Source organism: Schistocerca nitens, chromosome 4 (genome assembly GCF_023898315.1).
Source record: "Schistocerca nitens isolate TAMUIC-IGC-003100 chromosome 4, iqSchNite1.1, whole genome shotgun sequence".
Lineage (NCBI taxonomy): Eukaryota > Metazoa > Arthropoda > Insecta > Orthoptera > Acrididae > Schistocerca > Schistocerca nitens.
In genome coordinates this window covers 94,971,945-94,985,996 of record NC_064617.1, presented here as the reverse complement: position 1 = coordinate 94,985,996, position 14,052 = coordinate 94,971,945, and positions in this window count along the sequence as shown.

Here is a 14,052-nt window from a genome sequence, read left to right as displayed (position 1 = left end):
ACCACCTCTTCCTAGGAACTGCCAAAAATTTGATTTTTGGCGGTAAAGAAAGGTCAATCCGAGTATCTCTACTAAGCTAAGAAAGTGGCGTGAAAGAAAGGTTAACTCCACTAACCTAAGTCACCCAGCCACCACTTCGACCTAGGAACTGGCGCCAAGTTTTAATTTTGGTGGTAAAGAAAGATCACTTGTGCTTTCTCTACTAACCTAAGAAAATTGTGGGAAACAAAGCTCACCTCCACTAAGCTAAGTCACTCGACTGCCTCCTCTTCCTAGGGATTGATGAGAAAAGGACTCAGCCTGCACTGTGCTGCTGGATAGAGGAAGGAGTGTACCTTATTTATTTTGTAACAATTTATTTAGGGATGGAGTATATTTATCACAGTGCTACAGAACACACGCTCTGACATGCCACACAGCATACAGACTTGCAAACTACTCCTAAATAACTCATGTATAATGCTCTGCACACACGCCTGTTTATTGTAAACTGTCAAAATAACGTATTTCACAGCCTAGAGACATGCATGCAAAGTACTCGTAAATAATGCAGTACGTTTACGTCCAGAGAGCCAAACAATTCCTAAATTGCTAAAATAATTATCTAAAAGACTGCAAAAATGCTTGCTAATTGTCAACTCTCGAAATTATGCACCAGTGTTTAAACAATCAGAGGCAGCACCACCATCCATTGTGTTCACCAGGAGGTCCGGACTCCAACTGACCTAGTACACACTACCACCACCAGAGGGCATGGTCGTCCGTTCTGTGACGTAATATAAGATGACAGCCATGACATCAGCTGATGACGCAAATGCCCTTATTATACAGGATGGTGACAAACAGTGTGTTCACCACAAGGTCTGGATCTAGTACACAGTACCACCACCAGAGAGCGCCGTCGTCCATTTCATGATGTAATACAAGATGGTGGGGGGAAAAGGCAGGAAAACGACTCTGCCTGGGCTGGACATAAGTTTTTATTTTGCAGGCAGTATCTCCACCACGAGATATAGAGTCCAACTGAGCTAGTACACAATATGGCCACCAGAGGATACTGTCATTCCTCCTGTGACGAATCCAAGATGGTGGTCTGGAGGGGGAAAATGGTGCTGAAATGACTCAGCCTGCACTGGGCCGCTGGGGAGAGTGTACTTTATTTATTGTGGAACATTTTATTTAGGGATGGAGTATATTTATCACACTGATACAAAACATATTCTTGGGGTCACACCACACAGCCCACAGACCTGTAAACTACTCCTAAATAATTCTCTGCAGACGCACAAACAATTCCTAACCTATTGCAATAATTTCAGTACAGACCTGCAAACTGCTCCTAAATAATGCTGCACAGTGATATGTAGACATGCTCAGTACTCGTAAACTGTCGAAGTAGCGCATAGCACAGCCTACAGACCAGTTCACAAAATAATGCAATCAACACACGCAAGCACCGTCCGCCACCCCCTGTGCAGTAGACCGCACATGGGGTTAGCGGCAGTCCCTGTGAAGTGACGTGGCCATCAGCTGCCAAACCACGCACAGATGCCCACACACATGAGGCAGCAACATCCCTTTCATACTTTACACCTGAGAAATTCCACTCAAAATACGTGTTCACCTAGAAACTGTTGCTGACGCAACCGGACAGGAGCATAGACACTCCAGGGGTGTGCGCACCATCACAGCCATGAGCCGCCACTGGATGCAGGTGAAAGTTGCTTCTATTTTTGGGTGTACAGTCAGTGTTATACTGATGTCACAGAACTCCAAGGTGCGCTCATGCAGCTCCCACACGTTAGACGCCTCTGGACAGCACGTGTCTTTACCTTTCATGACAGAGTAGCACAGGGCGCATTGTTCCTACCTGGACATGAGAGACATGTCTAACCATGCTTAAGTGCCCAGCATGGCTGACACAACGCCTCGTGTAGCTACATACCATCGCAAGCACATCTAGCAACGTTTTCAATCTTATACTGATGTGACTATGTAAAAATAAGAACCGAGTCAATCTCGCAGACACTGTATAGTGTCCCAAAAATAGTTAACACTAACTTTTTTGATGGTTCAAATGGCTCTGAGCACTATGGGACTTAACATCTCAGGTCATCAGTCCCCTAGAACTTAGAACTACTTAAACCTAACTAACCTAAGGACATCACACACCTCCATGCCCGAGGAAGGATTCGAACCTGTGACCAAAGCACTCGCGTGGTTCCAGACTGAAGCGCCTTTCTTGATGTCTCAGCTTATATGCACGGAAATTCCTGCCCTAACAGAACTTGTTTACGAAAATAGCGCAGGATAACGTCGAATGCAGTCTTCCCTGAAGACCTAACGTGCTACTCCATCCATCACATGATCCCCCCGCTTTGTAGAGGCTCCTATATCCCAGCACAAAGGATGTGAATGAATCGAGCATTATGATTGGCTCTTATGAAATTTACCCGCCGAATTACTGATTCCACTGGTATCGAAGCACCATCCGCCTTTTTTCCTTCTGCAGACGAGACTTTCAGCAGTTATTTTACACAGATCGCCATATTGCACTGGCAATTAAATCTTACAAACTGGCGCTACAGTCTGGAACCGAGCGACCGCTACGGTCGCAGGTTCGAATCCTGCCTCGGGCATGGATGTGTGTGTGATGTCCTTAGGTTAGTTAGGTTTAATTAGTTCTAAGTTCTAGGAGACTGATGACCTCAGAAGTCGCATAGTGCTCAGAGCCATTAGAACCATCTTACAAACTGCCATACATATCGTCAAATACGGTAAGACCTTTACTCGTTTACACTGCTCTACCACCAAGGACATGAGCTTGAATATTAGAACATGAAACTGACCTGCGACCCATCAATATATCACCACGTACCCTACATAATATGGAAAGACTCCTACTCAATTACACTGCTGTCCCACCGAGGACAGGAGCTTGAATATTAGTGCACAAAACCGATCTCCAACCCAGCAATATATCACCACGTACTGTGTCGATGTAGTAAACATACAATTCGTATCCTGCGCCAAACAAAATCGTCCGTTTTACCTCATTCTTACATATACCGTGAAGACGAACAGTATCGTATATACTCCTCACAGCACCAGGTATTTTCCCACAGCCAACAATCACAAGTCATCCACCCCCAAACGCGCGACCAGAGCACCCTCAGCGGACCGACGTCGCTCCCAGAACTGTTCTACAAATTTGGGCTCGTTTCCCCTTGGCACAAACACGTTACTGTTTCTGGTCTGAACCTGAATCCTTGCTCGCTCAGTTTTCTGCACACATCTCCAGACTTGGGGATTACAAAAACACACGTATTTTTGCATGGTTCGCCATAATATTATGCCATTGTCGCGGTACTTCTCGGTATCAAGCACTAGGCGGCATGCTACCGCAACATAATTCCCAAGATATAGACTGGAAATTATTTCCCTACAAACCCGAAACTTTGGCTAGGTGAGATGTACTCTAAACCACTGACTACCTAGAAACTTGTGACGTATGCGAAGATATTTACTTGGCAACTCGAAACAAATAGTGGAAACTGATATTTCCACTCTTGAACACCGATGTCGGTGATGTAGTAGATTCCAAATCATCCCTCTAATTTATACGGTCAACTAAAGTATTTCTCATGTCTAGAGAACCGGCAAACATGTCTTCCACACGTTAGATGCACACACCACAATCGATCTTCTCTCAACTAAATAAAGACGCGAAACGTGCAGAAGCAGTCAACTAAACTAATTACATGGGAGGGCATCACGATCCAGCGCAAACGCACCTCCATATTCAATCTTCTCAAATTTCCACGCAATCGCGGAAGGTATCCAACACATACTAACAAGGGAACCTCCCCATCGCACCCCCCTCAGATTTAGTTATAAGTTAGCACAGTGGATAGGCGTTGAAAAACTGAAAGATCAATCGAGAAAACAGGAAGAAGTTGTGTGGAACTATGAAAAAATAAGCAAAAATATACAATCTGAGTAGTCTATCCACAATATAGGCAACATCAAAAACAATCCTTCAGGAGCGCCGTGGGCCTGTGGTTAGCGTGAGCAGCTGCGGAACGACAGGTCCTAGGTTCAAATCTTGCTTTGAGGGAAAATTTCACTTTATTTATTTTCACAAAGTTATGATCTGTATGTTCGTTCATTCACGTCTCTGTTCACTGTAATAAGTTTAGTGTCTGTGTTTCGCGACCGAACCGCAAAACCGTGCGATTAGTAGACGAAAGGACGTGCCTCTCCAATGGGAACCGAAAACATTTGAACGCAAGGTCATAGGTCAACCGATTCCTCCACAGGAAAACACGTCTGATATATTCTATACGACACTGGTGACAGCATGTGCGTCACATGACAGGAATATGTTGTCGACCCACCTAACTTGTACACTTGGCGAATGGGTAAAAATATTCTTCTACCTTGCCCGATTTAGGTTTTCTTGTGGATGTGATAATCACTCCCAAAAAAGTGATGAAAACATAAGAGTTTGTCACATAAACTGCAACAAATGAATGCAGCCGTTTCACAGTCACACAGTTTTCCTTGTGCTCTGTCAAAACATATGTTTTTAACGTTTTCAAAATTTCCGTGCGTAGACCGTCAAATCCTGCATATGTCCAAGCAAATCTGAACATGTCCTGGAATTTTGGAGAGCTAAGCTGATTATATAAAAAATTAAACTTTTCACTCGAGGGAAGTCTTAAACTAAGGACCTATCATTCTGCAGCCGCTCACGCTAACCACGGGACCATGGCGCTCCAGAGCTTATACAATCCTAGATGTTGTCTATCTTGAACATGGACTACTCAGTTTGTATATTTTGGTTGTTTGTTTCATAGTTCCACACAACTTCTTCCTGTTTTCTCGATTGACCTGTGTTCAGTTTTTCAAGGCCTATCCACCGTGCCAACTTATAACTAAATGTGAGGGGGGTGCGATGGGGAGGTTCCCTTGTAAGTATTAGTTCGCTATTCGGTCGTCTAGAGGACAACACGGTTAATTCATCTACACTCCTACACTCCAGCAGGCATCTCCAGTCTGACAGCTCCTACCGTTAACGGGAGACGTGAATCACCCCCGCAAAGGTCACCGCCGCTGCAGGCTGAGCGCACACAGGTAGAATGTTTATCCTAAGAAATCGGTCACAAATATATTTTACCCCGTACTTACAACTAAATGTTATGATCGCAGTGTCAGCTGAACGACATTCGACAATGAGCGAAGTATTGGAAATACACTCTGTTGACGGCTGTGGCTCTGGAAACAGAAATATCAGTACCACTCTTATGACTTGACATACTCTTCCATGCTATCACAGCGCTCCACGTCAAAACCATACCTTTCATACGACTGGACAAAGTCATTTCCTTTGCACAAACACACACTTTATAAGCCTGATGCTCAACACGAACCTATCATGCACCCCTTACTACTAATACTTCATCAATAACTGATCGTTGGCAATACCAAATAATTCTGAGAGAAAATGAACCATGGGTGGAAATGTGTCATAAGTTTTTCTTGCGAGTGCCACCACCATGTCCTAGAAAGAGAGACGTAATCGGAAAGATGTTAAAAAAACTCGATGCCAAGAACTACTGTATGTTACTGTCACAAGCGGTCATGGTTCTATAGGTGCACACAAGTATCCATGTTAAAAACATTACCTCTGAATGAGGTGGTTTTTTTATCCACACAAATACCGAGACGGTGATCGCTGGAGTGTGTATTATCAGACCAGCAGCGCGCTTACACGTAGCCCCCAACGCAACTTCGTGATAAAATCGCTGAATTTTGAAAGTTATTCGGCTGGAGAAAGTGATATTAAACAGGTATATGCGACGCGCTCACACCTCTAGATATTTATCCAGTATGTGTAACTTATTCTGTCTCGATACCATGTCAGAGGTTCTGCTATATATCCAATGAGTTATAGGCGATGACTGAGAAGGATCACAAAAAGTGTTCCAGTTACCTGCCCTGGCCACTAACGTAATTTCAGACTGTGTTCTTTCCTCACCTGTTGTCGCTGTCTAACACCGTGTGTAGTTTTGACAGCTTAATACATATACATATTTGATTGTGGATAATCGCGCCCGTAACATTGTGTGTTTGAATTCTCATGTACCGATTGGTTGCAAGCAAGTCTGTGGCTGTCCCTTGGTTGGATTCCGACGGATCAAGTGTAGCTGGGCTCAACACCTGTCTCACCTAAGTGAACAAGGGCAGACCGACCCCCTGAAGGCGTCTGAGTGCTGTTGTCTTTGCTGTCTTTCTCACTGATGTTTAATTGTCTGTTTATAATCATTCATAGCCAATGATAAAAAATTCTTGGTTTTACTGTGTTGTATGTAAGTAAGTTTGAATTCTGGCAAATGGATATTTGTTGAAAGATTATTGCCGTTGTGTTGTCTTTTCTTTTAGTCCAGTTTCAGATACTTAAAACTTAAGGCTTATGGTTATATTTTTTTTAAAATTTTGGAAAATTAATTGTGGGCCTTCAGCCTTGGAACCTTATTCTTAAAATTACCTTTCAAGCTTAAACATTGCAGCTTAGAACCTTATTCTTAAAATTACCTTTCAAGCTTAAACATTGCAGCCTTCTGCCTTTGAAAGGTTATGGTAATTTACTTTAAAATCTTGAAAATTTTACTGTGGGCTTTCAGCTATTTGTATTGCATCTTGTTTATGTTTGTCTACCCACCTTTGCCTTGAGGCTTTCAGCCTAGCTGTGATATCTATATATTTTAATTATTTTATTTGTAATTGTAACTGTGTTTTCAGTCACTTGAAATGTACCTTGTTGATTTTTAAGATTTCGTGGTTGGGGGCCTTCAGCTGTGAAAGACTTGGAGTTTGAAACTCGTACTTGTAAAACTTCGGCTGTGTGCTGCTTTGCTTGTAAATGTGTTATTAAATTACAATAAATTACAATTTTAAGGTGAAACTGACCCCAATATTATTTGGCCCTTTCCACAATCCTAATAACCTGTTCTATCCAGCGGGTTTAGCGGGTGTTTCACCCACAAACTGATTTTTTATAAATAAACAATATACAATTTCCATATATTCCATACAGTGTCTAAATTGTTTAAACAATATTCCACACAGAGCAATAGAATACCCTCCAAATGTTCGATCAACTGAGTCTTTTTCTCACCAATCCCTAGGAAGAGGTGGCGGACGAGTGACTTAGGTTAGTGGAGGTAATCCAAGTGTCCCTTCTTTCGCGCCATTTTCTTAGCTTAGTAGAGATAACCATGGTGTGATGTATCTTCCTGTTGGAATTTGAACTTCCCGCCATTTTTCTGGGGGAGGAGGCCGCCAAAATGCAAACTTCCCGCCAGGGGGGTTGTGGCAGGGGGTGTGGCACTTGCATCATCAGTGATGTCATGGACGTCATCTGGGGTGACCTACTTTGGGGTGACGTCCTGGTCTGGGGTGACCTACTTTGGGGCGACGTCATCGTTGCCATCTTGGGGGTGTGTCTGTGTCCTCACGGCCGCCATCTTGCGGGTGTGTATGAGACGTCATGGCCACCATCTTGGATAACGGTACTTTGGGGCGACGTCCCGGTCTGGGGTGACCTACTTTGGGGCGACGTCATCGTTGCCATCTTGGGGGTGTGTCTGTGTCCTCACGGCCGCCATCTTGGGGGTGTGTATGAGACGTCATGGCCACCATCTTGGATAACGGTACTTTGGGGCGACATCCCGGTCTGGGGTGACCTACTTTGGGGCGACGTCATCGTTGCCATCTTGGGGGTGTGTCTGTGTCCTCACGGTCGCCATCTTGGGGGTGTGTATGAGACGTCATGGCCGCCATCTTGGATAACGGTACTTTGGGGCGACGTCCTGGTCTGGGGTGACCTACTTTGGGGCGACATCATCGTTGCCATCTTGGGGGTGTGTCTGTGTCCTCACGGCCGCCATCTTGGGGGTGTGTATGAGACGTCATGGCCACCATGTTGGATAACGGTACTTTGGGGCGACGTCCCGGTCTGGGGTGACCTACTTTGGGGCGACGTCATCGTTGCCATCTTGGGGGTGTGTCTGTGTCCTCACGGCCGCCATCTTGGGGGTGTGTATGAGACGTCATGGCCGCCATCTTGGATAACGGTACTTTGGGGCGACGTCCTGTTCTGGGGTGACCTACTTTGGGGCCGTACACCTGTAGCCCCCCTACTCTATAGCAGTGTAAGACATAAGGTAGCGGCATTTCAAACAAAGTGCCAGCTTGACGATGCAGAACAAACGGCAGAATCGGTTCGGAAATTGCAAATGTGATAAACAAACTTCTCCCATCGTTCAGTAAGAAATTCGTTTTCAACTCCGACCAATTGGGATTTGAAAAGGAAATGCGTATGAAAGGAACTGTGGAAATTAGAGGCACCAAGAAAGTTGTATGAAGATCAACTAACATCAATGTCTTAACTTAATCTTGTACAATTATGCCGACTACTTATTTGGATGGCAAATTGGCTGGAAAGTTATTTATTCTGCTGCGAGAAGTTGGAGGTTCTCTGTCACCTACGAATGTTTCTCGTGTGCGTGATATTGCAAGGAAGTATGGAATATTTATGTCACAGCAAGAAAGAGTGGTAAAATGGGCGTAAGAGAGCTACAACTACGGTATTAGTATTGCCTTTGGCGAATAGTTGGTCAAAATAACTTGCTTTTGCTTGATTCCTGGTCTGTGTAAAAGTCATACTCCTTTAGACCAAACTTTCCCTCCTTGAAAGTGTGTGACATGCAGTTCATACCACCTTCACCACTGGACAAATCGGCCTCTGGATGCTGTCTTTTCCCGTGCCTATAAAACGTGTTATCGCACTGTTTACAGCTACGCCTTAAAGGATAGCCAGTTTCACGACAGACTCTTCCGCATTCGCTTCCATGCCATCACCTTCCGTCAGTTCTCATAACCCCATTACACCAATATGATTCTTTATGCATTCTCTAAGTGTGGGTACCGAGGTCAACGTCCAGCACGGTTTGTACCTCCCAAGGAGTTAGCCTTCGATATAGAGGCGAAGCTCTGTGATTACTGTGACGTGCCATTTGTCATTCGGTGTTCATGGTGCACGTTAATGGTTTATTTTCAACATTTCTCGAATGTCGACGATCTCCATTTTGTGAAGTGTAATACATATATCCCATAGAAGGCTCATCTCTGCACCTCCCAGACAGTCATATTCTGTCGCTCTTCTGATGCATATGATACGCCATTAGCAGCTAATATTTTTCCTGTCATAACTTGTAACAGAACACTTTCAAATGAGCCTTACTAAAGACTGAACTTGCGATCTCGCACTCAGAGTATTCCATGTTAGTGTGCTTAAGGTCTGGGTATGTTTCTCATCTCAGACAACTATTTTTAACAGACACGAAAAGATTCTCTTCACCTCTTGCAAAGCCAGCGAAAAACATAGAGATGCACTGTAGTTTCAGAACACATTAAACATGACGTCCCCTCGCCAACCTCAGAGAAGATGTAGATTGGGCTTTGACAGACGTGGAAGTCGCGGCGGGTCACCAGCAAGCTTCGTTACACTAGAAAATTTATTTTATTTCATGTAATAAATCAGTTGTCTTGGAAGGTCACAGAATACTATTTTTTATGGTATTCGAACTTCAGATATTAAAAATATTAGTGTTGGCCTGGGATCGAAACGCAGATCCCCCTTTCGCGTGATTTGACCCCTCTCGGGACGATGCAGTTCCATCGTTATGTCCACAGCATTAAACATTCCTCAAAGTTTTTTACGTCTCATTGCACATTGTCGAAAATAACGTTAGAGGCCGGTGTCGACTCCCGGTCAGATACAGAACGTTTCATTACTTCATTACCGGTTCAAACATAACTACTGCTGTAAAAGAATTCGATAGCTGTCGTCTCTTTGGTGTAGTCAACAACACTGTATCGGTGTTACAACGCTCAAATATATCCAACTTTTCATCGCGTTGTTTCTAGGTAAACATTCGCACAAGATCAAATGGAAATATATTTAATGTCTCTTCGTGGTTAGGAAACAACAGAGATAGGCTCGAATCCTGTTAAAGAGAACTTTTTCGTCTCATCATTTCAGCTACAATCATCTCGCTAATAGTGGAAAAATCGATATCTAACATTTGTGTTTAGTTAACAATCCGTTTATGTGCTAGGTTCATATCCTCGACTGACACAAACCTTTACGTGAGGTAGTTTCAAGTTTAAACATGGACACACTTCGTTATCTGTGAATGAAATCATATTTAAGATCTTTCGGAGTTAGTTAAGAGGACAGATAATTACTCGATAGGAGTCTAGGATCCCGGTCCAGTACAAAAAAAGCTTCGCCATATAGTTTCAAGTTTACACTTGCTGTTTGATGTACCATTTGTTGTAAAAAAATTGAGTTAACAGGTGTTCAACACTCTCCCATATGTAATATTTCTTTCCTGATATTTACAGTATGAAGGTATTACTTTGCACCTACAGTGATTACAGTTCAGAGCAGTGTTCCTTAGTGATCACTTGTGGTAACCATTTTTTATAGTCAAACGACTGCAGGAAAGTTAAGTTATATTGGCTGCGTACAAACCAGGTGGAACGCAATTCATTTCGTTCAGATAGTTTTGAGCAAGATAGTACACTGGTGTGCAAAAATTAAGAACGAAAGTAAGTTCCGCTTGACTTTCACTGCCAAGTAACTACATCTGCAGCCACATCTACATCCCTACTCTACACAGCACGCGTCATTGTCTGGCGGACGGTTCATCTAACCACTTTCACACTAGTCTTCTACCGTTCCACTCTCGCAAAACCCCCCTGAAAAAACGAACATTTACATCTATCTGTTGGTAGGCGTCAACAAAATAGTTTCGAAATAAATGTTTGTAGCTCCGTCATAAGATGCATCGAGAAGTATCGTTTTTTACTTCTTGATGGTGACTGGTTTCGGACACCGAAAAAGAAAATTGCAGTTGGCATGACAATTTTATACAAACAAGGTGCATAATTTGCTATACAATTACAGTACACTAATTGACATGTAAGGTATACAAATTTGTCGTAGCTATTTAGTTTTACGAGTTGCGTTACTACTTACATACCATATCGTAAGTATGACAAATACAGGCGATAGTCTATGTAGAAAAACTGGCCCTGCAATGAAGATCAAAGCGGCACTATGGCCGACTCAACAACAGCAAATAGACCACACAGGACGGATGTTTGAGAACTGATGTGCAAAGACGCCAATGGTTACCAGGTAAAACTCTATAAGCTGCTGAGAGGCACGGGTCGAAGATAAAATGTTTACTGACTACACAATACACTTTTCCTTTCATTAACTCATAGACACAAAAACCCTACACTGCCAAAAATTCTTTTGCTAAGACCACTCACTGATATCCTGTGGGTCGAATTACAGTAAAGTGCTACGCGTTACGTCACGACATGACGTCATTTGTAAGACGTTACAGTTGCATGAGCTACGCTCAACAGTTATACTGTTATGCATTACACAAAATTTACGTTCAGTCCCTAAGATGTTACATGTCTTTACTGCAACACAAAACCAAAAAGTGCACCTGTCAATTTACAAGAAGATTCCCCCAAAGCAGATCGTCTCAACAGTAACTCACCAGTTTATATTCAGTCCTCTAACTGAGAAGCGTCTTACTTTCAGTAAAACAGTTTTAGATACGGTGGCCAAAAATTACATTTCATTATAATAAGCTAAAGCCACAAAGTATGGCATTATGCTCAAAGACTAAAAAGTAGAATCAAGCAACAAGCATGCAGTAAATTAGCCTTAGGCAAGCCATTTACAACAGACTTGCACAGTTACACACACTGTGTTCTAATGAGCAAAAATTACACTTTTTCTATACAAACTAAATCCACCGCGCAACTATTGAGACAAACACAACAAGTATTGAAACGGTAAGTTATTTACAACAGATTTGCATAGTTTTACATACTGTGCTGTAATGAGGATTTTTTTTTTTTTTACAAATTAATTGAGTCCACAACGTAACAAGTGCGACAGCACAGCACATCCAACACTAAACGTAAAGCACCGCCGGCTGGCGGAAACCAGATGGAATGCGCAAAATGTTTTAAAAAAATTTTAACGTGCATCATAAAAACAATAAATTCTTTCTTTTAACGGGTTAAACTGCTTATTATACAAGTCAGCTTAGATCCTCAGTGCAAGCTAAGTAATTAAGTTACGATAAAACCGTCGAGTGGCAAAAACCAGCTAAATGAGCAAACGTTGCGTTATTTAAAAATATTTCAAATACACCATAAAAATTACAAAACCTTTTTCATTGCAGATTGAGGCCAAACTCCTCCGTGGATGTAGCGCTTAGCACCCACAATATTGCATTGCATCGTTTGCATACAGTGAAGATAGTAATAGGACAAACCCAACCTGCTGTGTACATATCATAAATGCTGGCACTTATTCACTCTACAATATCAAAAAGCTATGACTATACACTGGTCTCAAGTGGCTAGAAGTACGCCAAACTACTCTTGCGCTACGTGAGACAGTCACGCAACATGTAGTTGGCGCTACAGTACCACAGGCTACGCTCAGTAATTATACTACTGTACACTGCACTTAAAATAAAATATAGTACCTAATGCAACTGAAGTTACCCATGGAAAATCATCTCAACCGTTGACAATTTGCATACAAACGCCTGAGATAAGAGGTTTTTCAGTTACAACTTACAAACCACAGTAATGACGACGTTTACATTCATTCTTCCAAAGAGCAAATATCTTTACAATTTCATTATTACAGCACCGAAAATCACACTGTGGGCATACACACACATGAAGCCCAAAATAATTATCAGCTTAGAGTAACCGGACAGCCATGTAAGCCACCGACAAGCAAAACCAACTGACATTAGGAATCAGAATGAGATTTTCACTCTGCAGCGGAGTGTGCGCTGATATGAAACTTCCTGGCAGATTAAAACTGTGTGCCCGAGCGAGACTCGAACTCGGGACCTTTGCCTTTCGCGGGCAAGTGCTCTACCAACTGAGCTACCGAAGCACGACTCACGCCCGGTACTCACAGCTTTACTTCTGCCAGTACCTCGTCTCCTACCTTCCAAACTTTACAGAAGCTCTCCTGCGAACCTTGCAGAACTAGCACTCCTGAAAGAAAGGATATTGCGGAGACATGGCTTAGCCACAGCCTGGGGGATGTTTCCAGAATGAGATTTTCACTCTGCTCTTGCCCGCGAAAGGCAAAGGTCCCGAGTTCGAGTCTAGGTCGGGCACACAGTTTTAATCTGCCAGGAAGTTTCATATCAGCGCACACTCCGCTGCAGAGTGAAAATCTCATTCTGGAAACATCCCCAAGGCTGTGGCTAAGCCATGTCCCCGCAATATCCTTTCTTTCAGGAGTGCTAGTTCTGCAAGGTTCGCAGGAGAGCTTCTGCAAAGTTTGGAAGGTAGGAGACGAGGTACTGGCAGAAGTAAAGCTGTGAGTACCGGGCGTGAGTCGTGCTTCGGTAGCTCAGTTGGTAGAGCACTTGCCCGCGAAAGGCAAAGGTCCCGAGTTCGAGTCTCGGTCGGGCACACAGTTTTAATCTGCCAGGAAGTTTCATTTGACATTAGGAATGATAAAAATTTTTTATGACCACTTACAATACAAAATCATCTACAATCTGACGTACACCAATGGGTGCAAATCAAATGAAAAACCGCATTAGACAATCTTTTAACAGCCGAACGAGCCGCATGTGATACCCGCCAGTTATACGATATTCAAAACTTGGCTGGAGGAACACATTTTAGTCCTTAAACAATTGTAAGGGACAACACTCACGTCATGAGGCTATGCAACGCCCCTCGTATTCGAATGTAGGGAGCCATGCTGCAAAATAACCAAAATATTACGCTAACGCCCATAATGCGAAACAGTTGAAAAACGTCGTAAAACACATGATGTCGTGCCGTGACATCCAGTAACCTAGCTGTTTAAAATCTGGTTACATTAGCAGTACAAACTCCACAGCAGGA